The sequence below is a fragment of the Aquarana catesbeiana genome, linkage group LG01 (genome assembly GCF_042186555.1).
Source record: "Aquarana catesbeiana isolate 2022-GZ linkage group LG01, ASM4218655v1, whole genome shotgun sequence".
Taxonomy (NCBI): Eukaryota; Metazoa; Chordata; class Amphibia; order Anura; family Ranidae; genus Aquarana; species Aquarana catesbeiana.
In genome coordinates this window covers 895,598,367-895,622,976 of record NC_133324.1, presented here as the reverse complement: position 1 = coordinate 895,622,976, position 24,610 = coordinate 895,598,367, and the positions used below count along the sequence as shown (strand labels likewise).

Sequence of the window (24,610 nt, the reverse complement as noted above, 5' to 3'; positions counted from 1 at the left end):
TGTAGTCCCTGGTACGTGTCCTGTAGTTCAGAGCTCCCATTGGACAAGGACTCCGAGAGGCGGGGATAGGAGTTGAGGGCGCACTCTGATTGGGCATTGTGTCATCAAGAAACACATCTGCGAATGTTAATCAGGAACATAATGCAACTATCACATAGAATTATCAGTCTGGAATAAAATAACTGTCTCTGGTCGCCATATCTGACGGAACACCAGCGAGTTAAAAAACAAAAAACAAAAAAAAACAAAGCAACAAAACTATACCCTGCAACAGACATGCGCAGAACCACCTACTACAACAAACCTGCCTCAGAACAAAGCGCGTCCGTCTGCAAGCGCGTTCACGTCGCGTTCTCCTCCCCGATTGGTTCGTTCGTACAGGCCTGATCACGTTGTCAGCGGGGTTGTGCCCTGATTGGATAGATCGTTCGAACTGTCCAAATTCAAACCGCGGACTCGGAGCAGAGCGGAGCGAGGCGTCATTCACTACAGACGGAGGATTATAAATAGCGGAGAGCCTGAGCGGGCCGGAACCGAGCAGGTAAGAGGCGGCAGTAAGTGGGTGTGGGGGAGTCGGTGTGAGGGGAGGCAAGATGGGCCGGTAATGCCTCAGGGGTTATGTACTCCTTTATATATCTGTGTGTATCTATGTCCTGTGATGAGGGAGGGGTGTACATTGATGTCAGTGACGCTTCAGTTTTATATATATATATATATATATATATATATATATATATATGTATGTATTCATGTGGTGTGTCCACCCCCCCCCCCTCTCTCCTTGCACTGGGGCAGCTTCAAGTGATATTAAACACTTCAGCCCTGGAACGATTTGCCCCCTCGATGACCGGGCCATTTTTTGCGATTCGGCACTGCGTTGCTTTAACTGACAATTGCGCGGTCGTGTGCGACGTTGTACCCAAACTAAATTGATGTTGTGTGTCCCCCCCCCCCATAAATTAGAGTTTTCTTTTGGTGGTATTTGATCACCTTGGCAGTTTTTATGTTTAAAAAAAAATGCCAAGTTTGAAAACGAAAACACAATATTTTGTAGTTTTTGCTATAATATCTAATAATAATAATAATAATAACATTTCTTCCTCAGTTAATTTTTATTTGTTTCAGGTACTTATATAGCGCCATCAATTTACGCAGCGCTTTACATATACATTGTACATTCACATTAGTCCCTACCCTCAAGGAGCTTACAATCTAAGGGTCCTTTCACACTGGGGCGGGGGCTTTGTTGGCGGTAAAGCGCCGCTTTTGTAAGCACCGCTTTACCGTCGGTATGCGGCCGCTAGCGGGGCGGTTTTAACCCCCCTGCTAGCGGCCGAGAAAGGGTTAAAACCACTGCAAAGCGCCTCTGCAGAGGTGCTTTGCCGGCGGTATAGCCGCGCCGTCCCATTGATTTCAATGGGCAGGAGCGGTATACACTCCGCTCCTTCACCGCTCCGAAGATGCTGCTGGCAGGACTTTTTTTTTTTTACCGTCCTGCCAGCGCAGCGAATTAAAGCAGCGGCACTTTCGGGTTGGTTTGCAGGCGCTATTATTAGCGCAATAGCGCCTGCAAACCGCCCCAGTGTGAAAGGACCCTAACTCACATTCATACATACTAGGGATAATTTAGACAGGATCCAATCCAGCATGTCTTTGGAGTGTGGGAGGAAACCTGAGTACCCGGAGGAAACCCACGCAGGCACAGGGAGAACATGCAAACTCCAGGCAGGTAGTGTCGTGGTTGGGATTTGAACCAGCGACCTGGGAGGGGTTAACTGTGTTCCCTAGTGTGTGTTCTAACTGTAGGGGGAGGGGACTAATCAGTGTTCATACTTAGTATGAACACGATCTGTCTCCTCTCCCCTGAGAGAACTGGGATTTGTGTGTTTACACACACAGATCCCGGTTCTTGCTCTGTCACGAGCGATCGTGGTTGCCCGATGGTCATCGGGCATGTGCTCTGCCGTCATGTCTTAAAGGAGCAACTTACAGCTACGGCGATTTTTGCAGAGCCAACCTGCCACAGTAAAACTGCGGCGGCTGGTCAGCTAGTGGTTAAAGGTCTCTCCCCTCCTCCCCTTCCAGGACAGCTACTTGAGAGATGATTGGCTCCGCCCTCTAAAGGAAACACAAATCGGATACAATTTAAAAGGCCCCTCCCTTTCCTCTGACACTCAGTTGTTTCGTGTTTCCAGACCCTCCAGGAGCACCGACATGTTTTTTGTTTTGTTATGGTCTGGTAACTGTGGTTGGTGGACCCCCCCTTCTCTGGTTTCATCCAGGACTAGTTGTGGCCAAGTCCCGGATCATAGTCTGTACCAGAAGGGTTCCCTATTTCTAAGGGTTATTTGCCTATGTGAGTGATGGCAACTCCCTTCCTTTTTTCCCCAGTGCTGCTGTGTGGAACTGTGTCCTCCTAAATGCTTCATTTCGGTGTACCAAGATGGCGTCAGGAGGACTTCCGGTTCCGGCACCATCTTGCTGCGTCACCGGAAGTCACATGACGCACTTCCGGACGCCAAATTTTTTAAAGGAGCATGGCGTGGAGACACTGAGGACATGCTGCAGGGGTATGGTGTGCTAAAAACACCATTCTAAGTGCAGTTTTTCAGTACAGCAGCAGTCTTCTCTACGGCTGTTCTCCACTTGCTTCATGGAGCTTGAGGACAGGTCTGAGGATGGAGCATCCGCTCGTATTGAACCAGCGGCAGCATCCGGGTCCCATACTGCCCCCAAGGTAAGCCGTTGTCTGTGGATAGTCTACAGCAAGGGACTTTTTTGTATGGAACCTTTTTATTTATGGTCCTTGTTTCTGCTTTTTTCTAGGCCAAACCGGTGAAGAAGAAATGTGGGAACTGTAGGGCCAGGCTTTCTGATAGTTATAAAAAGCTATTTTGTGAGGATTGTATTCCACCCAGAGCTAGTTCAGAGTCTTCCTCTTTTAAGGAGTTAATGACTTCTATGAAGGAGGTAGTGAACTCCTTTCGGTCACTTAATGACAGGGTTACTAGTCTAGGCTCTTCCTCATCTAGACCCATAGCCCAAGACCCTTCTAACTCTGCCAGGTCCCTTCCCTTCTTTGTATCTGAGACTATTAGTTCACGCGATACCTCTGATCTGGAAGACTGTGAGAATCCAGTTTCTTCATCTGATGAAAAGTCTGCATCAGAGGAGGATACAGGTAGCTCATCTAAGTATCTTTTTCCAGTCGAGGATATTGATGAACTACTAAAAGCAATATATACCTCAGAGCAGATTGAGATGCCACAACAGGCCCAATCTGTACAGGATAAAATGTATAGGGGCCTACAGGGACGGAAATCAAAAACTTTTCCGGTACACCAGTCTCTTAGGGACATGATTCTGTCTGAATGGAAAGAACCTGAAAAAAGGTTGTTCCCATCCAGGGGACACAAAAGATTTCCTTTTCAGTCTGAATTTGAGGAGGTTTTCTTTAAGTGTCCTAGATTAGATGCCCCTATGTCGCAGGTGTCCAAAAGATCAGATCTTTCTTTTGAAGATTCTGGGGTCCTTAAAGATCAAATGGATAGAAAGGCTGACTCATTGCTACATAAAGCCTGGGAGGCTTCAGCTTTTTCCTTAGGCCCGGCAGTAGCATCCACCTGTGTGGCTAGAAATTTAGACGTATGGGTTCAGCGTCTGGATGATCTTCTTGCATCTGACATCCCCAAGGAAGAGATTAGGGAATCCCTCCCACTCATTGCCAAGTCAGTCGCCTTCTTGGCTGATGCAGCAGCAGATTCAGTGAAATCCGCAGCCAGAGCTTCTGCTCTCATTAATTCAGCTAGGCAAGCTATCTGGCCTAAATCTTGGGAAGGTGACCTTACTTCCAAGAATAAGCTCTGTGGCATTCCCTTCGAAGGCAAACTCTTGTTTGGTTCTTCCTTAGAAGAGGTCTTAGCTCGTTCCTCTGAGAAAAGTAAACGATTCCCCTTTTCCCAAAGGAATAAGCCCCAGAATAAGAAGCCCTTTCGTGGCTTCCAAAACAAGACTAATTTTAAAGCCAACAGGCAACAGACTAAAAAGAAATGGTCCTTTAACAAAGACAAGCAAAAAGGAGGGTCTCCCTTTGCTCCTTCAGCCTCTTCCAAAAATACCCAGCGACGTCAGGTTTGGGGCAGGGGGAAGATTGTGCCATTTCATCAAGGAATGGGCAGAAATTTCCACCAATTCCTTTATCCTTCAAACTTTGGAAAAGGGTTACAGGCTAGAGTTCAGAAGTCTTCCTCCCCAGAAGTTTTTTTACTTACCCACCTGCCGAGAGACGGCAAGCCATGTTAAATTTGATTTCTGTGTGGGAAACCGAGGGAGTTATTTCTCCTGTCCCAGAAATTCAGAAGTTCCGGGGATTTTATTCTCACGTCTTTCTGGTCAAGAAAGCTTCCGACGGCTTTCGTATGGTCATGAATTTAAGCGTCCTGAACAAATGCATACTTTATAGATGTTTCCGAATGGAGAACATTTATTCGGTAAGGAATCTGTTGTTGCCAAAGGTCTTCATGGTGACCCTGGACCTTCAGAATGCTTATCTTCATGTACCAATCTGCCAGAGCCACCGAAGGTTCCTCAGGTTTGCAGTTCTTGTGGGAAACGAGCCATCTCACTGGCAGTTCAATGCCCTTTTTGGTCTCTCGGCAGCACCGAGGATTTTTACAAAAATCATGGCTGAAGTCATGGCCTTTTTTCGGATTCAAAGTGTATCGATCGTCCCATATCTAGACGATTTTCTGATTTTTGCTCGAGACCAGGAGTTTCTTGTTCAAGACCTACAGTTGGTTTTGTGGACTTTTCAAAAATTAGGGTGGAAGGTCAACCAGCAGAAATCTTGCTTGGTACCCTCACAGAGCATACTTTTCCTGGGTTATCTAATAGACTCTGTTGCCCTAAAAATTTTTCTTCCTGAAGAGAAGATTTTGAAAATTCTTCTCTGTGCAGGCCTTCAAGCTGCTCCCTCAGACCTCCCTTTGGCGGATTATGCAGTTGCTGGGTCTGATGACTGCGGCCATTCCAGGGGTGCCTTGGGCCCAATTGCACTCCAGACTCCTTCAGGCTTTTCTTTTACTCCATTGGGATCGCAGGAAGGATTCTCTGACTCAGCTGATAAAATTACCAGAAGGGAATTTTCTCGCTCTCACCTGGTGGGAGCAGCGAGAACATCTGCAGAGGGAAGGATTGTACACAACATTCCCCGGTCTGGCGTCTGGGGTTGGGGTGCTCACTCACAGGACTGGCAAGCACAGGGAGCCTGGTTGCCAGAGGAAGCAGGTCGCTCCTCAAATTTCAGAGAACTTCTGGCTGTAGGGAAAGCACTTGTATCTCTGGAAGAGAGGGTCTATTCAAAAGACCTATTGATATTTTCAAACATTGCTACAACAGTGGCCTACCTGAACAAGCAAGGGGGCACTCGCTCAGAAACGCTTCTGTCTTTAACACAGCAGATTCTGTCCTGGGTGGAGATCTGTCACTTCAGTAAGGGCAGTCCACATCAAGGGATCAGAAAATGTGCTGGCGGACTATTTGAGCAGGGTGAGCATCAGTTCCAGCGGTTGGGAACTACATCAAGGCACTTTCCAGGAGGTGGTGCTAAGATGGGGTCTCCCCACAGTGGATCCTTTTTGCCTCCAGTCTCAACAGGAAACTGCTGGCGTTCTTCTCTCTGGGAGAGAAACATAGTCCTTGGGGACGGATGCTTTGTCCTTCCAATGGGACTTCACTCTGGCCTATGCCTTCCCTCCTTTTCCCCTCTTGCCCCTAGTGGTTCGGAAAATCATTCAGGACAGGGCAGAAGTTGTTCTGATTGCCCCCTGGTGGCCCAGGAGGAGTTGGTTCTCCTCTCTGAAGACCCTATGTATCCCTGTGTATCCTCCCTGGCCCCTACCAGTTCGGAAGGATCTGCTCCATCAGGGACCGGTGTTGCATCCAAACCCTCAGACCTTCCATTTGACGGCCTGGGGGCTGAGCGGCGCATCCTACAGTTAAAGGGGTGTTCAGAGAGGGTTATGGGAAATTTCCTGGCAAAGGAAAACGGTTTTAGATTCTTTTTCCACTCCCTGTATATTGGACTTTTTGCAAGGGGGGGGGGGTGGAAAAGGGGCTCTCTGTCAGCAGCCTTAGGGTTCAGATTGCTGCCCTATCTTTATTTACAGAGAGAAGTCTAGCAGAAGATCCCTTAGTCAGGAGGTTCCTTTTAGCCAGATCTAGACATACTCCCAGGGTCATCAACCATATTCCTCCCTGGGATCTGTCGTTAGTATTAAATGCTCTAACTAGGGCTCCTTTCGAGCCTTTGCATGAGGCTTCCCTGAAAATTTATTTCTATGAAGTTGTCCTTCCTTTTGGCTATTACGTCAGGGCGAAGGATTTCTGATCTAGAGTCTCTTTTCTGTAAAGACCCCTTCCTGAGGATTCTTGAGGACAGGGTAGTGATTAGCCCTGATCCTCTCTATTTACCCAAAGTTTCTTCCAACTTTCATAGATCCCAGGAGATAGTCCTTCCTAGTTTCTGCACCTCTCCCAAAAATACGGAAGAGTAAAGATTTGGCCTTTTAGACGTAAAGAGGTGTCTTCTGCTTTATCTAGAAAAGACCAGTGGGTTTAGGAGTGCCTCCCAACTGTTGGTTTTGTTCAGTGGCCCCAAGAAAGGGTCCAAAGCATCTAAAGGTTCTATTGCTAGGTGGATTAGGGGAGCTATCTGTGAGGCATATAAAGCGTCAGCTCGCACCCCTCCTAGAATTGGGGCCCATTCAACAAGATCCATGGCCACATCATGGGCAGAAAGAGCGGGGGCTTCATGGGAAGAAATCTCTAAAGCTGCCGTCTGGTCCTCCTCTCATTCGTTTGTCAAGCATTCTAGAGTTCAGATGCTTTCCAGCCAGGACCTTTCCTTTGGTAGGAAAGTGCTTCAGGCTGTCGTCCATCCCTAAGGTATAAAATCTTGCTTATACTCTCGTAGCTGTCCTGGAAGGTGAGGGTGGAAATTCCCTGTTAGACTTATCGGTAACGGTATTTCCAGGAACCTTCCAGGACAGCGTCTATATCCACACCCTATTCTATTTTTTCACTGGTCGACCATGTTTACCTGGTGGTGGTGTGTTTTATGGTTTCTGTTTTTTTTTCCTCTGCCGAGTGCACCTTTGGTGGAGGTTACTTGATCTTCTAAACAACTGAGGGTCAGAGGAAAGGGCGGGGCCTTTTAAATTGTATCTGATTTGTGTTTCCTGTAGAGGGCAGAGCCAATCATCTCTCAAGTAGCTGTCCTGGAAGGTTCCTGGAAATACCGTTACCAGTAAGTCTAATGGGGTTTTTTTTTTTTTTTCTTCCGTAAAAGTAACAAGCCTGTTATAGTTCCCCTCCTCTGTGCAGTTGGATTTGCACAGGACAGCCCCGATCCTCTTCTTCTCGGGTCCATCGCAGGCGCTCCCTGCCCCCACAACAAGCAGCGCTTGCTATGGGGTCACCCGAGCCAGGCTGCAGCTCCGTGTGTCCATTCAGACACACAGCTGTGGCTCTGTCCTGCCACTTCTCTCTCTCCCCATCAACTCACTGACTTTGACAGCAGGGGGAGCCAATGGCATCCAGTGCTTTGTCTCAGCCAATCGGAAGGGAGAGTCCCAGACAGCCGAAGCTCTCATGTAACATTGCTGGATCGAGATGGGGCTCAGGTAAGTATGGGGTGGGGGGCACGGCTACGCACTATTTATTTTTTCCAAAATATTTTATTTTTCAATGAGCAAGAATAACATCGTATTACAATGCAATAAAACTGAACCTGAAGAATGACTCCGTATAGTATCTGAAAACAGTCAAAAAACCAACGCAAGAGTTAAAGTACGATCTCAAATCTGTAAAGAACATTGGCAGGCTACAAAAAGGTAAACAAGGCTGACTTTCAGATAGGCAAGTCAAGCGGTGAGGCTGCCGGAAAGGAGGGGGTCCTCCCTGCTCCTGGCACCCTTAATGGGATCAATCTGTGCCGGGGGGGGGGGGGGGGTTACCCAACAGCCTAAGGTAGGAGGAGTTACCATCTGGACAGCACGAAGGCAGTCTCCCCTGCCCTCTCCAGTCTCATATCCTCAAGGGTCATGAGGTAAAACATGGGTCATCTTGAGGCGTAAAAGTATCAGAAGTGAGGTGAGAAAGGGAAAGAATAGGTTTAAAGAGGGAACAGGAGAGGGGTATGTGCCTAACCTTGAGAAGTGAAAGAATGAAGACTTGGTGGAACACCAGGGATCAGAGAAATGCCCATGAAGACAGCCTGGGGTTCCCAAATCTTTTCAAATTTCTGGGTTGTCTGCCAGGATGCTGGCTATCTTTTCTTGGGTCATTATCAATTACATTTTCTTCCTAGCTGCAATTATGGAAGTTTTTGGCTGCTTCCATGCTTTGGTGATTGTGAGCTTTGCTTCTAATAGAATAAAGTGGATTAGCATTTGTTTAGCCTTGGATCTGTGTTATGTGTGCATTTAGTAGGGCCACCGATGGGGACCGTGTATTTGGTAACCTTGTAGATCATGTTAAAAAAAAAAAAATTCCAGAATGAGCGAATTTTAAGGCACTCCCACCAAACATGCGCCATCGGTCCCAGAAGTTGGCATCCTCTGAAACATAGTGGATCTTCTGAGGGGTAAATGGATGCAAGTCTGGCAGGGGTCAGATACCATTTGGTTAGGACCTTAAGGCTGACTTCAATTAGGGAGACGTTAAGTATTCCCTTCATGGATTTAGAACATGTTGCCTTCCAGGTCCCATCTGCATTGGAGATCAGCCTGCCATGTATGAGGATTTTTCAGTCGGGTGAGTGAGTGACGAATAGATCATGGAGATGCCTCCTATTTACTCCGTGGCCTGCCCGCACCAAATTTCGTAAGCTGTGAGTTTTGGTGGAAGCGGTTTGTCCTTCCATTCCTTGTGTAGGAAATGTGATATTTGTCCAAATCTGAACCTTTTTGGAGTCGGGGAGTTCTAAATTGATAACGTGATCGGACCCCTGGAGGTGTAGAAGTGTCCTATACAGCATAGTCCCTTGTCCAACCACCACTTGACGGCTTTAATATCTAGGCCGGTGGGAGTCTGGGTTGTGAAACGAGTGGACGTCCTGTGGAGGCGAGAGCTGGTAGGTTTCAAAGGCTGTCCCATAAAGCATAAGACTGGGATGATAAGGTAGGGGCTAGGATTGAGGGTTGGTTTTTCTGCGGCCACCAAAGGAGGTAGTCTAAGGTGAAGCGAGGAACTGCCTGTCTTTCAATTTTTTACCCAATCTGGTTTTTAAAATCTGGAGTAGATTGTGGAGAGCTGGGCTTCTCGCTGCTAAATATTAGTGCAAATTAGGAAGTCCGAGGCCTCCCTTTTGTCTGTGGAGAAATGAAGTGTTTTGTGGGATTTGGTGTCCAGAGCTTCCCCAAGTGCATTTGAGTATTTTGCTCTGAATTGTTTGGTCTTTCCTGATGGGGAGGGACTGGAAAAAGTAAAGGATTCTTAGGAGTAAGGTAATTTTTTTAATAGTTTATTCTGCCTAGCCAGGAGAGTTCGTTTTTGAGGTCTGACTCCTGTTTTTGGTACCGTGGAGAGATTAAGTGTGGGCCGTCAAAGTGATTCCTAGGTATTTAATGGAAGGAACTCCCCATTCAAATTTAAATGACTGCTGTAAAAGGGATACTGTCGCGGGGGGAGGGTAGCTACACATTGAGGGCTTTTGATTTTGAGAAGTTAACTTGAAGACCCTGGTCTCTTGGACAAATCGCCCAGGACTTGGGAAAGATTGGGTAGAGAGGTGAGGGGGAAAATAAAAATAAGAGCATGTCGTCTGCAGAATGTCCGCATTTATGGGACTGGTCACCACATGATAGCCCTTTTAATGTTTTGGGTCCTGTCGAATAGCAATTGCCAGAGTTTCAATGGCAAATATAAGTGGGGAAAGTGGACAACCTTGTCTGGTGCCTCTGGCTATGTTTATTGATTTAGAGTAGTAGCCCTTTGGTCGACTATGCCTTTTGGTTGTGAGTAGAGGGCTTGTATAAGACCCATGATGCGCTGACCAAAGCCCCAGAGATTCACAAGGGAGAAAATGTAAGGCCAGGACACTGAGTCAAAGGCCTTCTGTAGGTCCAGTGCCATAAGTAGACCCTGTTTTGTCCCTCTATCCCCGTTAGATTGCAATATTGATACCATGTCTGTTGCTCTTCTTATTTGGTCTGGGCCCTGTCTGCCTGGGATGAAGCCCAATTGGTCTTTGTGTGTATGTGTATATTTTATTTATATATAGATAGATAGATAGATAGATTGATATAGATATATTGATATTGATGGAGGTGAGGCGGTTGGCCAGGATTTTGGTTAAAATTTTCAAGTTCTTAGGAGGAAAATTGGGCGGCAATTACTGACTTCTTCAGGATTTTTGTCTGGTTTGGGTATGACCGTGATGTTGGCTATCTAAGGGGTCCCCTTGGGTTTTGGCGTCTAAAGAAAAATAGTCAAGTACAGGATTGGGGTACTTGGAAAGGCCGTCAGGTCCAGGGGCTGACCCCTTTTTTGAGGCCCTTGACCTCCAGTACCTCTCCTTCTGTGAAGGCTGGAGATTCTTGTGTGTAATATTAAGGGATGGTATGGGGAGGCCATCAAGGAACTGAGAAATAGTGTCTTTGTTGAGCTGTGAGGGGGAGCTATAGAGTTCTGAGTAGAAATCCTGGAAAGCATCAAGGATTTTGTTAGGGTTGGCTGTGGGAGGCTGTCCTGCTATTCGAATCTTGGGCATATCGTGGAACCTTATTACCCCTATTCCCCCCCCCCCCCCTTATGTGGGGGGGGGGGGGATAGGGGTAATTTGGCAGCTAGCAGTGGTCCTATTTTGTCTGTGTGAATAAAATTTTTGTTTCCATTCCAACAGGTGGATTTCTCTGCCTTCATTGTCAGGGCCAGGTTGAGATCCAGTCTAGCTTTGTCTATTTGGGTTACGGTGATGTTGGAAGGGTTCTGTTTGTGTTGAGCCCGCAGGGCTACGCAGCCCTTTTCTAAGCGTTCTATGTCAGCCCTCTGTTCCTTCTTAATTTGGGTGGTGATCTGGATAATTTTGCCCCTGATAAAGGCTTTGAGCAGCCCATAGCATTTCAGCAGTGATTCCCTCTGTGACATTGATCGAGAAGTATTCCTGTAGTGCTTTATTGATCTCTTGGCTCTAATTGGATTTGAGAGCATGGATTTGTTCAATCTCTAGTGACCCCGTTTGACCACAATGGAGTGGTCTGACAGGGCTGTGTCTCTAATGTGAGAGCGGAGTGAGTACTAGGGGGAGAAGGGATGTTGGAACTAAAATATGATATATCCTGGCATACGTATTGTGGGAGTAATGGGTGAAATCTCGTTTGGAGGGGTTTAGTTCTCTCCAGGCATCTGCTAGTCCTTTGGCATGGATTAGTTTGGCAATTTTGTGGCTCTCCTTAGATAGACAGGTCATTTGAGCCTGGGGGTGGGGGGGGGGGGGGGGGGCTTGGATTGTTCTAAACCTTGGTCGAACGCTATGTTCGAGTCCCACCCCCCAAAATGATCGTGCCTTTCAGCATGGAGTGCAAGGTGTCCATGAGGAGTTTGAAAAATTTGGCTTTTCCTCTATTGGGGGAATAGTAGGATACTAGTGAGTAAAGGTGCCCCTCAATTGTGCCTTTTGACTAGAAGAAACCTGCCCTCAGGGTCTGTGAAATCAGAAATACTCTCAAAATTACAGGATGTAGTGACTGATTGCTACCCCCCTGGTTTTATTTTCTGCGCTTTGCCAAGTAGAAGTGGGGGAAGTGCAGGTGGATGAATTTGGGACTATACCATATAGGAAAGTGCGTCTCTTGGAGCATGAGAATGTCAAGCTTAAGAGATTTATAGCTGTCAAAAACTTTCCTCCATTTAATATCGTTTAGGCCCTGGACATCGAAGTGGTTTCTCTCTGGTGCTTTGCCCTGTTATCAGCGCAAGTCACTTCTGAAGACTTTTTTTTTTTTTTTTTCTCCTGACACAAGATAAATTTGTGACGGGGGCGGGAGCTCGGCACTCAGCTTGTGTATTCAGAACATGGCTCTCTATCCTTTTGCTGTGTGCAGGGGGGGGGTGCCTTTCCTCCACTTGGCTCTCACACTGTAACTGCAGCTTTCCACTCCCTCTGTGATAGTAACTGAGCAGGATTTAAACACTATCTGCCCTTTTAAAGGGATGTAGTGAAGAGAAGACTGCAGATAAACATGTAAAGCCTATGTAGGAGGATTTGTTTAATCTCTGTATCAGGCTGTTCAGTTCACTGGGTATGAGAGCGTTTACAACCACTTTAATTTTCTGTCTAAAGTTCCACTTTAGGCTGGGTTCACACTGTCTTTAGATGCAGCTCACAGCAGGGGGGTCCGGTGCATCCCTATTCTGTTTCAGGGATGAATCGGGGCCCAAACTTTTGCCTAAATTCAAACCTAAAACAAAGCCAAAGATGCACAGGACCCTTGTGCAATCCACTTTGCGGCCACCATGGAGCTGTGTGAACCAGCTCCTTTGAGATCCGGTCTAATGCCCCGTACACACGGTCGGACATTGATCGGACATTCCGACAACAAAATCCTAAGATTTTTTCCGACGGGTGTTGGCTCAAACTTGTCTTGCATACACACGGTCACACAAAGTTGTCGGAAAATCCGATCGTTCTGAACGCGGTGACGTAAAACACGTATGTCGGGACTCTAAACGGGGCAGTAGCCAATAGCTTTCATCTCTTTATTTATTCTGAGCATGCGTGGCACTTTGCGTCGGATTTGTGTACACACGATCGGAAATTCCGACAATGGATTTTGTTGTCGGAAAATTTTATAGCAAGCTCTCAAACTTTGTGTGTCGGAAAATCCGATGGAAAATGTGTGATGGAGCCTACACACGGTCGGAATTTCCGACAACAAGGTCCTATCACACATTTTCCTTCGGAAAATTCGACCGTGTGTACGGGGCATAACACTCCTGTCATCAGTATGTACCCAGCTTTAAAGTTGTTGTAAAGGGTTGGTTGTTTAAAAAAGTCATACTTGCTGCCTCTGTGCAAGGGTTTTGCAGAGCGGCCCTGATCCTCCTCTTCTGGGGTCCCTCAGCAGCGCTCCTGGATCCTTTTTCTCGAGTCCATTGACACAGCAGGACTCGGGCCCCATCCCCGGCTCCTCTGTCACTGGATTTGAAGGCAGCGGGAGCCAATGGCTCCTGCTGCTATCTATCCAATGAGGACCCGAGACAGTGGCTGGAGCTGCTGTGCTCATCCTTGTTGCTGGAACGATCGGATTCAGCTAAATAAAAGGTGGGGGGGGGGGGGGGGGGTCTGGGGGGCTGCTGCCCTATAGAAGGTTTTTCACCTTAATGCATTAAGGTAAAAAACCTTGAGAGTTTACATAGGGCTGGGAAAAAACTCAATTTAAATCTTGAATCGAGTTGAGAGGTCAAATCGATTCAAAATTTAAGCAAATCGATTTTCTTAGATTTTTTTTTTTTTTTTTTTTTTTTTTTTTTTTCACCGCGCCGGTCCCGAGGCGCTGCGGGCATGAGTTTTTAGGCGAGGCTTCGGCCTAGTCCGTGGCTGCGGCCGGACGCCACGGACTGGGCCGAAGCCGCGGCCTCGCCTAAAAACCTCATGCCCGCAGCACCTCGGGACCGGCGCTGACACCGCGCCGGGCCTGAAGAGCTGCGGGCAAGGAGTTTTTAGGTGAGGCCGAAGCTGCGGCCTCGCCTAAAAGTTCATGCCCGCAGCGCCTCAGGACCGGCGCGGTTTCCAAAAAAAACTCAATTCGACTCGTGAATCAAGTGGTTTTTTTTTTTTTTTTTTTTTTTTTTTTAAGAGAATCTCCCAGCCCTAGGTTTACAACCCCTTTGAAGTGATAGTTGTCATTTTTCCATTGGATGATTTTCCTAGAGGGACTTGCCATCCAGTAGCAGTGTTGGAAAGGACTCCCTTCCTGGGATGGGTGACGGGCACGTTCTGGTTCTCTGCCCTGCACACTCCTGCAATTAACTGTCAGTCTGATTGTTTGAGGTGTCAGTGGTCCGTTTCATCAACCCATTCTTTGGTGTGGCATGCCAGACTTGGATCTCCTGTCTTCCAAACTCTATTAGAAGATGTCCAGGGCAGGGATTCCTTTCCCCTGTAAAACGCTTTGTCCTGGTTGTTGTACAGAATAGAGCTGGAGGGCATTCAAAACATCTCTGGCTTTAATGGCATGACTGCTTTTTTAGGTGTGTGTGTGTGTGTGTGTGTGTGTTTGGGGGGGGAGGGGGTGGCATTCATTGAGTGGACCAACGGCTGGCTTTGAGTACCATTTAAGGGTCAGGCTTCTGCCTTGGCTGTTTTTACAATGTTCTCTGCCTGCTTAAAGTGGTTGTAAACCCAATCTCATCCTTTCTAAACTACTGCCATAGGGGTTATCTATAAGGATATACATGCCTCCTGCATGTATCTTTACCTGTCAAATGTCTCCCCTCTGTCTGTTATGAGACCCGAAAAACTGCATATTCTGTGGGTGGGTCTGATGTCTGAAGCTCGGTGGGTGGAGTTGTGATGTCAGTAGACTCCCCGCCCACCTCTACACTCCCCTTGTCAATATGCATGTTCTCCTGTGTATTTCTTACACTGAACTTCTGCTATGATCTCTAACATCCAGTGAAAAGACAGGAAAATAGCCACATGACTTCAGCATGCCCAATCATGCTGAGGTGTGGAACAGCCAATCCTTGCAGAGCTGCTGAAGAAAGGAGTGGGGGAGGGAATTAAAAAATGCATGTCTTGGGCTAGTGCACAAGATATGTAAATCGCCTGTCACTCACAGCAAGGGGGAGGATTTGACAAACATTTGTCAGGTTTTATCTCACTGAACAATAAGAGGATTGTTCAGAGCTGGATTAACTCTTTGTGGCAAGACTGGGCTCAAATGATAGGAAATCTTATCCTCTACATCAGGGATATGCAATTAGCAGACCTCCAGCTGTTGCAGAACTACAAGTCCCATGAGGCATTGCAAGACTCTGACAGCCACAAGCATGACACGCAGAGGCATGATGGGACTTGTAGTTTTGCAACAGCTGGAGGTCCACTAATTGCATATCCCTGCTCTACATTATGACATCAAAAAAAAAAAAAAAATTCGGGTTTACATCCACTTTAAGCCCTGTTTTTACTCTTTCCTTCAGGGTATTACTCGGATTGTTCCTCCAACTAGATCTGACATCTTGGGACCTGAATTTGATACTTTTGGCTCTGCATAAACCTCTGGGAACTCAGGAAATACTTTGCTGGATTCTTCAGGCGGTAGTCTTATTGAGAGCCATCGCTTTAGCACGCAGGTTGTCAGATGTCTGTTCTACAAGGAACCATATTTGGTCCTAAACAGGTTTAGTTAGTTTTCACCCTTGGTTATCCTTTTTGCTGAAGGCAGTGTCCGCCTTTCATTTAAATAAGGACATCATAATTTTTTTTTTTTTTTCAATGTAAGTTGTGGCCCTTTGGATGTATTTTGAGGTCTACCTAAATGCTTCTCTGGAAAAACAACTCCATTGTTGGCCCCAAGAAAAGGCAGGCTGCCTTGTTAAAGTAGGGGTCCACCCAAAAGGGAAGTTCTGTTTTTTTTTAAACAATCACCCCCTCCCCCCCATGCCACATTTGGCATGTCATACTTGGGGCCCCAGATACCTAGTTTTGACAGGTACCTGCTCCCACTTTCACTCAGGCCACTTAGGTGACTCAAGCGGAAGTTCTCTCCCCCCGAAGTCTCGGCTTTACTCCTTTTTAACAAACTTAGTGGTGTCAAACTAAACTTGTAAGAGGATTCTTGTTGCTGGCTGGTTTTGGTGCCCAAGCACAAGGCACCACACCCTCCAGCCCTGCTGGAGCACCATACCACATGCTGAGGCCGATTCTGTCCGCCATCTTGTGCCCTGCTCCGAGCCATAGGCCTCCTCACAACATTCCCGGGCATAGACCTTTTTATTCTAAAGGAGGAATGTCCACACTGTAGTTGGCTTCACTGCACTTTACTGGTGGTATTCAGGGATCGGCAAGACAGTCGCGTAATAAAGATCTCTTCTCTGCCCAGAGTCATAAGTACTCACAAGACTGTGCTCAGTAGTCGCCTCCTAGCTGGGTACACCTCTCAGGGTGTTTGGCTCCCATTACCTAATGTGTACCTCCCCCACCTAGCTTGTATAGGAGTGCTGGCCCCTGACATCACTTGTGGGAGGGCTCTACATAAAAGGGGCGTAAGACCCCATACACAAGATTACATTTTCTGCAGATTTTTGTCTTCAGATTTACCAAAACCATATGAGGTCAAACCTTAAAGCGGGGTTCCACCCAAATTTTTAACAATATCTATGTATTCTCTTCCTTGCCTAGATGCTGACATCGCCGTAATTACCTTTTTTATTTTTCTATTCTTCTTTGCACTTCCTGGTTCTCCTCCCGTGGGAGTAGGCGTGTTTCTAGCCTCTCCCAGACTCCTGGGAGCTAGTCTAAGGCTTCCCAGGATGCCACTGAGCATGTGTGGGAACGAGCGGTGAATGCTGGGAGCACAGCATTCACCACATCCAGGAAATAAATGCATGTGGGCTTCAAATGCCCACAATGAAGATGGAAACCGCCTGCAGTGAATAATATAAGTTATTCTTTCCGACGAAATCTGACACAGGCGGACATATTACACACAATATGTGAGTATGTAATGCTGAGAAGAAAAGTTTGTGAACGAACTCAAAAAAAAAAAAAAAAAGATAGGCGGACCCCCGCTTTAAGAATTTCAATTTGTATGCAATCAGGCAGGCCCTTGCACTAAATGGTTTTGGTAAATATGAAGACAAAAATCTTAGTGTTGCTATTTGCTGTGCTAGATGCTACGCTGGTACAGTGCCACCTAGTGGCAAAGTTGATAACTGTGCCTGCCTACAAACTGACCTGTGGATTGTGTTTTGGTAGATGTAGAACTGCGTATGCTAACTCTATAATCTTTCTTATTGCACATATGTTTATTTGTAATTTGCATTGTAAATGCCCATGTAAAATATGTGCAGTTTACCTTTAAAGGAGTTGTAGAGGCAGAAGGTTTTCATCTTAATGCATTAGGATAAACCTTCTGTGTGTAGCAGCCTCCCCAGCACCCCCTAATTACATACCTGAGCCTCCTCTCTCAAACGATGACCACGAGTGTCTTAGCTGTCTGGGACTCTCCTCCTGATTGGCTAAGACACAGAAGCGGCACCATTGGCTCATGCGGCTGTGAGTCAATCGGAAAAGAGGTGGCTGGCCGGGTCAGGGCTCCGTGCCTGAATGGACACATGGAGCTGTGACTCAGCTCGGGTGCCCCCCCTAGCAAGCTGCTTGCTGTGGGGGCACTTGACAGGAGGGAGGGGCCAGGAGCACTGAAGAGGGACCCGAGAAGAGGATCTGGGCTAATCCTGTGCAAAATCAACTGCCGAGGTAAGTATAACATGTTTTATTTTATTTATTTTTTATTTATTTTTTTTTGCGACTTTACCATCACTTCAAACTAAACTTCAGGCAGATACATGCAGTTTACAATTTAGAGTCTGCTGTGTCCTTGGCATAATGCCAGAGAAGGTTTATTGATATGAGCTAGAATGGGCCTAGTGGCGGGCACATTTGTAATACCATTGTACTTGGCAGATCACTTAGAAGATTGTCAGTTCTGAGATTTACTACCAGACAGCATAACCGTCAGTTAACCCAACCTGTGATTGGACAGGGAAGCAACAGAGCAGAGCTCGATTAGCCAATAAAACACTTTTAGGTGCACAAGTGATGACAGTAAAAGGTAAAGCCAGTCATAGGTTAAATCTAGGTCAATCGCCATCCATGGTCAGGCTGTGGTTTTTTTTTTTTTTATCACTCCAACGATCAACTTCAGTACAACCAGCCTGTTACATTTTCTGCTTGCGATTTTACTGCGGCAGCTAAAGTTTGTAGAAGTAATCTGTGTTCTGCCAGCTGGGTATGCTCCCTAACACGGACTGTGAAGGGGGAATTAAGGTTTTTATTTTATTTATTCCAATTGTGGTGGTAAAGAAATAATATAATCTATGGCCTGCTGAAGAGGAGATGATAGCAATGAAACTTATCAGTGTGCTGTTTCTTTGTTGTCCAATAAAGCAGGCAGGCTTCATAGGAGTTCCTGGATAATAAAAACAGCTGCAATGAAATGGTTAATGCTTGGTCGGGTAAAATTTGTTATAAGTATGTACTTTGTGTTTTCCCTGGAGTTCAGCTTTAAATGTGCAAAAATCAACTATTTTATTCATAAGTCATACACATGAGACAATATATGCACCCCCCCCCCCCCCATTTACTACATCAGTGTGTTGTAGCACTCCCTGTAGGAGCTACAGATGAAAGGGTTCCCCCACTCCTGCACAGCCAGGCACACCAAATCTACACAGTCAGAAAACCATCTCCTAGCTTTTTGTCTCCTCTGTGCAGTGGATTTTGCACAGAGCAGCCTGGATCCTCCTCTTCTTTGGTACCTCTTTGCTGCTTCTGGCCCCTCCCTCCTTTTTTGAGTGCCCCCACAGCAAGCAGCTTGCTATGGGGTCAGCCGAGCTGCAGCTCCATGTCCTTTCAGACACGGAGCTGCCATTCAGCCCCACCCCCTCGCTCTCCTGATTGGCTCCTGCGGCTGTCAGTCAGTTAGCCAACAGCGCCACTGCTGTCTGTCAATCAGGAGGGAGAGTCTCAGATGGCCAAGACATTTTGTGGACAGAAATGGGGCTCAGGTAAGTATCAGGGGGGCTGGTGATGTGATCGCGGGGAACCGCTCTGTAATACGGTAAAGGAGGCGTTATTAACATACCCGTGTTACACTTTTTTTTTTTTTATGCGGTTTGAGTCATGACCTATGAAAAACACACCATAAGCACAATAAAATCGCCGCAAAATCACGTGTTTTCGGTGCCATTATTGGCACCTTTTCCCTCTTGTCACGGAACGTCCCACACTTCGCTTGAGTGCTTCCGTCAGTATACCACTTCCTGGTAGTCTGGATACAGATATCAGATATTCCAACTGCTCACAGCACAAAACAAGGTGAGACTTGCTTAGATGCTAACATGGACTATTTTATTTAGAATCAAAATTACAAGACTTTATATGCCGTTGGAACCTCCTATAACAATACAACTGTAACCTAATTAACATGAGCTAGTTTACTAAATAATTTACCCAGACTAGGTGACTACGTCTCCTAGCTCATTACCATAAACGTAAACACAGGGTTAATTAGAACAAACAACAATGTGTGGAATACCCTTAGAACCTGTAGTAAGCCAGACTAAACTCATTTACATTAAACACATTATAGTAGAGAACAAGACGGGTAGTTGGAGTTGATGACACCAGCATCTCCTCACAGTATGTGTCCCAACAGTATGAATCGGTCTTATCAGCAGGGGGCTGCTGGTGGAATCCCCCCTCCCTCTAGAGGGACACACATCCCAAATGACCACAGCAAGGAGTCCACAACAGAATCAAACATACAATATATACACAACTGAGTCCAATTAGTACAGTTCAGACTGGATTTCTAATTCACCTCACAAAGAGTATTGTTCCCTTGAAAATCCAGGGCCCATAATCAAAAGGCAAGAGGCTTGCATTCAGTCCTCTCCAACAGCCTCTGTCCCAGCTAGGTCTGTCACACCTCTTATCGGCCAAATGCCAATAACGCCTTTTTCGGCCAAAATTTCGGTGCATCTCTAATTGCAACTCTGTCCTCTTGCTCCTGTGCCTCCCAGGCATCCTTGTGTCTTTGGCAGGATCTTTCCAGCACCAAAGCAGTCTCTCCCCCCCCCCCCCCCCTTAGACTAGGGGGTACACCTCGGGGACACCAACAGCCTCAACACTGCATTTCCATCTTTCACCTGACTGCCCTGCTGGCATGGCCCATGTCCATTTATGAGGTTGCCTCAGTCCCCTGCCAGCCTACTACTGGGGATAGGCTGAGGCCTCATAAATATGCATGGCTGCTCCTCCTAACCCCTGCCCTCTAATTCTAGAAGATTCTCCAGCCAGACCAGGGGGTGGAACCAGAGGACTGCCAGGATGAGTCACCCAGCCATGACTTCTAATAAACCCAGAGTCAGCATGGTTTGCTTATTCTAAATCTAGCACACCAGAGGCTGCTACAAGTGGAATGGTTTGGCTTTTTTTTTTTTTTGGCATTTCATCTGGAGGCTCTAGCGCTGTTAACCACTTCAATACAGGGCACTTATACACCTTCCTTCCCAGACCAACTTTCAGCGCTGTCGCACTTTGAATGGCAATTGCGTGGTCAGGCAACACTGTACCCAAACTAAATTTTTATAATTTTATTCCCACAAATAGATTTCTTTTGGTGGTATTTGATCACCTTTTGGGATTTTTATTTTCTGCAAAACAAATAAAAAAAAAAAAACCAAAAATTTTGAAAGGGGGGTGTGTTTTTTGTAACACAAAAAAAAAAAAAAAAAAAACTTTGTCAAGAAGTAAGTTTTCTCCTTCACTGATGGGGCTGCACTGACATACACATGTGGCACGGATGGGCACTGATAGGTGGCACTGATGTACACCAATGGATGCCAATCAATAATGCCTGGCAATCAGTGATGCACTGATTGGCATACCTGGTGGTGACATTCCTGGTGGCGTCCCTGGTGGTCCAGTGTGGGCTTCCTTGGGGCTGCGCTGATAATCAGCACAGACACCCCCCCCCCCCCGTCAGGAGCAGCCGAACCGCGAGTGAGGAAAAGCCGATCAACAGCTCTTCCTGTTTACATCGTGATCAGCCGTGATTGGACGCAGCTGATCACGTGGTGAAGAGAGTCTGTTGGAGACTCTTTACCTAGATCAGAGTTACGGTGTACAACGATCGCCGCAATGCGATCATATGACGTCCGGTCAGGATATCGTAACCGCCTTGCTGCCGTCATTTTGCTATTTGGCGGGCGGCAAGTGGTTAAAGGATAAGTTCACCTTTTCAGACAGAAAATCACTTTTCATAATAAATGGAAATGTTTTTGCAATGCCATTTCTGGCCCAGCCAGGTTTAACCCCTGGGAGTCAGTGCCTCCAAGCTGTTTAGGGAGTGGGGTGGGGTTAATCCATGTGATTGTAGTGATTGGCCCTCAAAGCATTCACATGATCAGAAAGCTTCTGATTGCAAGTAGCAATCTGTAGCTTTCCGTTAGCCGCTGGAAGTGTGCAGGGCAAGGCTTACAGGTAAGCCTATATTAAGGCTTACCTGTCAGACAGGGCACCTAATTCAAAAAATACTTTTTTGAATTAAACAATAAGACAACAGTAAAGTTAGTCCAATTTTTTTTTTTAAATTTATTTTTGTTTTATGTTGTGAAGGATAATGTTACGCCAAGTAAATTGATACCCAACATGTCACGCTTCAAAATTGCGCTCGCTTGTGGAATGGCAACAAACTTTTACCCTTAAAAAAATTTCCATAGGCGACATTTAAAAAATTCTACAGGTTGCATGTTTTGCGTTACAAAGGAGGTCTAGGGCTAGAATTATTGCTGTTGTTCTACCGATCAGTGATAACTCACATGTGTGGTTTGAACAGTTTTCATATGCGGGTGCTACTCACGTTTGCGTGCGCTTCTGGATGCAAACTTGACGGGGCCTGTTTTTAAAAAAAAAAAAAAAAAAAAAAAAAAAATTTTTCTTTTACTTTTTTATTTTTACACTTTTTTTTAAAAAAAGTGTCCCTTTTATTCCTATTACAAGGAATGTAAACATTCCTTGTAATAGAAAAAAAAAATGACAGGACCTCTTAAATATGAGATCTGGGGTCAAAAAATCGCTGATCTCATACTTAAACTAAAATGCAATTTAAAAAAAAAAAGGCCCTTTAAGAGCTATGGGTGGAAATGTTTTGATGGCGCTTCCGCCCTGCAGTGTCTTGGAGACAGGTGGGGGCCATCTTCCCCCTCACTCGTCTCCATGCACAGCCATGGGAGGAGGGCCCTCTCCCGCCGCCGATGAAAGTGATCTCGCGGCGACTCCGCCACAGAGACCACTTTTATCTTAAACTGGACCGCCGGCTGAACACGGTGATACCAGGGTTATGGCAGCTAGCTGCTGCCATAGCAACGATATCCGTCCTCAGTGCGGGGCGTGCGGCGGTCCGGAAGTGGTAAGCTGGCCATAGATTAATAGGGTTGCTTTTTGACCAGCTGGCTGGTCAGAGAAAGAACAGATTTCTTCCATCCACACAATCGGTGGATGAGGGAAGTATAATACTTCACATGCACTCTCTGTAGTATCCCTGAGCTGAGCTCACTCCTGTGATAGTGAAGATGAACTAATAACTAGGTCTTGCTTGGCCACGTCCTGGGACTTTTTCAGGTCAGGCTTCATGTGGTACGTAAATGGCCTATAGCAAGGGCATTATTCATGTTAAGTCAAGCTGCATTTTTTTTTTTTTTTTAACCTATAGACCTCATTTATCTGCATAGGCAGTTTTCTGGTAAAGGTGAACTTGCTCTTTAGGCTGGGTTCACACAGGTCTGGCTGTGGTTTGCAGTCCGGAGTTTGGTGCATTTGTGTTTATTGATTCAGGTGCAAATTTTTGCCTGAATTCACACCTGAACCGGATCCTAAACTGGACAGGACCCTTTTCAAAACCGCACTGCGACCTTCCCGGACATGTGTGAACTGGCTCCATTGAGAGCTGGTCACATTCACATGTTATGTGAATTGGATGCAGCTCCCCTGGGCGCCTTGGCCGGGGTTTGTGTTGCTGTAGAAACAGCTGAGGGTGGAGGGGCGGGGTCAACTGGACTGCAAGTCCCAGCATGGCTGCCCTGACCATGTCTGATGGGGATAAGATTACCCGCTGGGATGTCAGCAGAACCAATGAGGTGCCAATCACAGTACAGGCCAGGGGACAGGGTTCAACCCAGAGCCCCCCCAAGTATAAACCACAGCCCCTCCCAATGTAAACCAGAGCCCCCCTCCCAAGTGTACAGAGCCCTCCACAAAAAAAAAAAAAAAAATTGGATGCAGTTAAAGCATTCAATGCACATATATGTGAACCAAGCCTATGGGTGGTAAACTCCATTTTCATCGTGGTTCGCATCAGCATTATGGTTGCCCTCCAAAGGATGGGTTGTTATCTGTAAGAATATATAAATTTATCCAGTGTAGATTTCCTCAAGGAATAGGTGCAGGAACTCGACCACGCTCCCTGCCCCCCCCCCAGCCACATCAAGCTGTGGGTGTGGCCACATTACAATAAGAGTATCTTAAAGGGGAGATAAATACGAGGAGTGCATTTTGTTCAGGGGGTGCTTTGTGCAGGGTTCGGGGGGGGGGGGGGGGGTTTGCTGTGTACAGAGTAGGGCTGCGATAATCGATAATGAAAATCGTTGACAACTATTTTATCGATTTAGTTGGTCTAACGTCCCATTTCTCCCTGCCAGTCCTGCATCTGTCCCAGTGAATCCTGTTCCTGTGTACATGGTGGCGGCGGTGCCATATTCTCAGAGAGGGGGGGACAGACCCATCTGGATCCCCCCCAAGCCCCATGCAGCACCTGAGCGCATCCCTTTTCCCTGCACTGAGCTTTCAGGCTGGTGAAGTTGGGGCTTGGTAAGTATGTGTTTACCAAGCCCCCCCCCCCCGTAGTAGAGTGGGTGCATCACTACTGATCGCTCCTATATGCCCACTGACAGCTGATCCTAGTTAACAAGGACTGTTACTATGTATCAGACTGTCATTTTATGAATGAATTAGGCATCTCTATACAGATTCCTTATTTCACAATTTCTCAAAAAGGCGCAGTTTAAAATTTTACAAATATTTTGGTATTAACTTGTTACAGGTTAAGCTTTTTATATTTAGTAGGAATTTTGCAAAATTTGCTGTTTGTATCTGCGCATAATGATTTTGGTGTGTGTTTTTTTTTTTTTTTGTGAAAATATTGCTTTTGGTAAATATTTGCGCAAATATCGAGGGCCTTAAAAATCAGTAGCACCTTTTTATTCTACTGGTCCTATGCTTTCAGAAAATATATGGCTTGAGGTGTCTTAAACAAATTCTGACTTCTGTAAGGGGAAAAATAAAAACCTTCAGATTTTTAGAGAAATTTGACCATTTTGCAAAAAGGCGCAATGTAAAAATTACAAATTTATGTATTAACTCCATACAGGTTAAGCTTTTATATTTAGTAGGAATCTTGTAAAATTAGCTGTGTTTTTTTTTATCTGCTAATAATGGTTTTAATGTATTTTTTGCAAATCGATTGGTTTGATATACTTTTGCGCAAATACCACGGGGTCTAAATATAAAAAAAAAAAAAAAAAAAATTGCTAGCATTTTTTTTTAATCTAGAGGTCCTATGCTTTCATTCAGAAAATATATGGTTTTTGGGGGTCTTTCACAAATACTGAAAGCTGTAAGGGAAAATAAAAAAAAAAAAAAAAGATATATATTTTTGTCTTTTATTTTGAGCCATTTGGATATTTACACTTTTCGTCTGTTTAATTTTCACCATTTCGCAAAAAGGCACGATTTTGTTATTTACTCAATACAGGTTGCTTTTTT

At 45.9% G+C, this 24,610-nt stretch overlaps 1 protein-coding gene across 1 annotated transcript in view; it reads left to right on the top strand.

Annotated features, from left to right (window-relative positions):
- Positions 1-6: 6 nt before the first annotated feature.
- TACC3 (transforming acidic coiled-coil containing protein 3) overlaps positions 7-24,610 on the top strand; it is a 64,950-nt gene continuing 40,346 nt past the window's right edge. The window contains exon 1 of the mRNA XM_073610932.1: positions 7-541. The gene's annotated coding sequence lies outside the window, so the exon portion shown is untranslated. The remainder of the gene's footprint in view (positions 542-24,610) is intronic.